Raw genomic sequence first — 3,380 nt, 5'->3', positions numbered from 1 at the left:
ATGTATAGATTGCTTTGGGTAGAACTGACATTTTCACAATGTTCAGTCTTCCTATCCATGAGCATGGGATGTTTTTCCATTTCTGTAGGTCTGTTATGGTTTCTTGAAGTAGCTTTTTATAGTTTTCTTTGTAGAGGTCTTTTGTGTCTCTGGTAGAAACCATCTTTTTGAGTACTTTATAGCCAAACAAATGATGAATGGTGCTGCCTTCAGTCTGGGATTCTAAGAAGGGGAAAAAACATTATTTAGCAAGAGCCCCCAGGGTTGGGGTTGATCTTTTGTGCCTTTACTTTTATTTTTCTACTTGTAATGATCAGGGAAACGGTAAACCTTGACATGGCAGTGTCATTGGAGTTGCTGCTGCTTGTAAATACCCCATCAGGACAAAAAAAGAATGTAATACAGAGAAATTAGAAATTGTAGCAAACATAGGACAAGACATCTGAAGAAAACCAATCCTAAGCAGACTTGTGGATGGGGGGCAGGGGAGAAATAAGTGAAGCAAAGATCCTTTTTGTCCACTATCACGCAGCAGACAGAAAAGCTGATTTTCACCTAAGAGCTAAATCCCTACCCAGTGTGTGGAAATTGGAGAGGCAGTGCCCTGAAGATGGGGAGAAGGGCAAAACTCTTCCTTCTTCACAGCCTGCAGGGCCATAACTGGAGTATGGCCTTTTGCAGGTGCAGGAAGACTTCAAAGATAACTACAATTTCTAAAGATGTCAGGAAAACCAACCACAAAAGACTGAGGAAAAGAAGAAAAACATTGTTAGGTGTGGAATGTGTAGGCTGGGAATGGCTGGAGGGCAGTAATGCAGTTGCTAGTGCAGGAAAAGGAGAGCAGGAGAGTTTCAATTCAGTTAATCTGGTATTTATTGCATACTTACTATGTGCTAATTACTCTCTTGGGTCTGGTGATAAAGAGAGAAATGAAACACAGCCCCATCCTTGAGAAGTTTCCAGTTTAATGCAGGAGGAAAATTGTACACAGATCATCTTATACAGTGTAACAAGGACCATAAAAGAATGTCTTGATAACACAGAATAGGGGTGTATAACTCATCGAGGTATTTAACAGAGAGGGAAGCAGTGTTTCATTGGTAGAATTCTCACTTTCCATGAAGGAGATCAAGGCTTGATTCCTAGCCAATGAACTTCTTGGGCAGCTACCATTTGTCTGTCTATAGACATTGCTATGATGTAGATCATTGCTATGACACTGAACAGGTTTTAGCAGAGGTTCCAGATGAAGATGGACTAGAATAAAAGGCCTGACAATCTACTTCCAAAAATTACAATGAAAATCCTATGGACCACAATGGTTTGATCCACAAATGATCATGAGATGGCACAGGACTGGTCAGCATTTCATTCCATTCTGCAAGGGGTTGCCATGAACTGGGGCTGACTTGATGGCACCTAACAATAATAGGCACTACAAGGGAATAAGTATCAGGGAAGACTTTTTGGAGGAAGGGACAATTTAACTGAATCTTAAAGAATAAAGACTATATCAGTTAGGATGCCTTTAGGAGCATTTAACAGAAACTCTAAAATCAACTGACTTAAATGATAAGGGAATTTATTTTATCACATAATACAGACTCTTAAGATAATATGGTTTTGTTACTTTAACAGCTTGGCAATGGTATCAAGGGCCCAGACTCTTTCCATATCTCTGCTTTGCTCTCATCAATGTGCTGTCTGTGTTCCCAGATCACTATCCCTCATGGTAACAAGATGGCTGCAGAAGCTTTCAATATTATAACTGGGCACACCCATGTTAAAAAGAAGAAAAGTGACTGTTGTTTTCTGTTCTTCTTTCTTCAAAGGAAGTAAAGGTTTCTCAGAATCCTCCTCTCAGATTTTCTTTCCTATCTCATTGTCTAGAATGGCTCTTTATGCCCAACCCTTGATTTTAAGAAAGAAAACCATTATAATTGGATTAGACTATTCAATGTCCATCACCTAGAAGAGTAGTTACCTGAACAAAAGCAGTAAGGGCCAAGATCATGGAGGATGTCATATGAACTCTGTTTGATAGGACTAGTATTTTCAACCCTATCATTTACAAGAATTCCTCCCCCACCCCTTTTTTTCAACAGTTTTACTCAAATATTATCAATACCAATTGTCAAGTCAGCTCACTCTCAAGGCAACTCCATGTGTGTCAGCGTGAAATTGTATTCATAGGGTCTTCAATGACTGATTTTTTTCAGAAGAAGATTGACAGATTTTTTTCTGAGGTGCATCAGGGTGGACTCAAACCTTGAAACTTTCATTTCACAGTGATCACTTAACTATTTGTACTACTCAGGGACTATACTCAAGTAAAATTGACATATAAAATAATTGCACATATTAAAGTGTAAAATTTGATAAATTTTGTCTTACACATATGCTTGAGAAATCTTCACCACAATCAAGATAATGAACATAACCATCATCTCAAAAAGTGTCTTCTTGAATTTTTGTAATCCCTCCTTCATGCTCCTTCCTATCATCCTCTTCATCCCCAGGCAACTACTAATGGACTTTCCACCTCTATAGATTAGTTTTCATTTTCTAGAATGTATACAAATGAAAATGAGCATTGATAGCACAATGGTTAAGCACTCAGCTGTTAACTGAAAGATTGGTGGTTTGAACCCATTTAGTGGCTCCATGGAAGAAAAATCTGGCAATCTGCTCCCAGAAAGATTACAGCATAGAAAACCCTATGGAGCAGTTCTGCTCTGTCACAGGGGGTTTCTATGAGTTGTAATCAATATGATGGAACCTTACAACAGCACATAAAAAACAGAACGTACTCTTTTTTTTCTGTGCTCTTCCACTCAGTAAAATTATTTTGAGATTTGTCTATGTACTGCTTAGTGGTATCCACTATATGGTTGCTATGAGTGGAAACTGACAAGACAGCAATGGGTTTATATTATATGCATATACTACAGTTGGTTCATCCATTCACCTGTTGTTCTGAGTAGATTTGAACTATCAACCTTTTGGTTAATAGCTGTTCATTTAATCATTTGACAGTCATACAACAGTCATTGCCAACTGTTGTACACCCCCTAAGCCTGAGTCTTTTCCTGAAACACTTAGATAGTTCCACCCTCTTCTATGAAACACACTGTGAACCACCCCTCTGTTTCTTGCCTTGTCATGCAGGAAGTTGAACTATCCTGGAAACAGATCTTGCTATAAGAAATCAAGCCATATAATAATAAGCTTGGTGAGAAGTTATGGATTTAGTATAGAATAAATGTCTTAAACCACAAAAAATCTATAATGTATGGATTATATATACCACATTCCCAGACCACAATAAATTAAACCAACAACAAAAGTCAGTTAAACAAAAATATATGTAAACCTGTGGG

The sequence above is a fragment of the Orycteropus afer genome, unplaced genomic scaffold, assembly GCF_000298275.1.
Source record: "Orycteropus afer afer isolate SDZICR_OR568_19922 unplaced genomic scaffold, OryAfe1.0 scaffold00575, whole genome shotgun sequence".
Taxonomy (NCBI): domain Eukaryota; kingdom Metazoa; phylum Chordata; class Mammalia; order Tubulidentata; family Orycteropodidae; genus Orycteropus; species Orycteropus afer.
The sequence above is the reverse complement of the archived record's forward strand: the minus strand, read 5'-3'. Positions refer to the sequence as shown.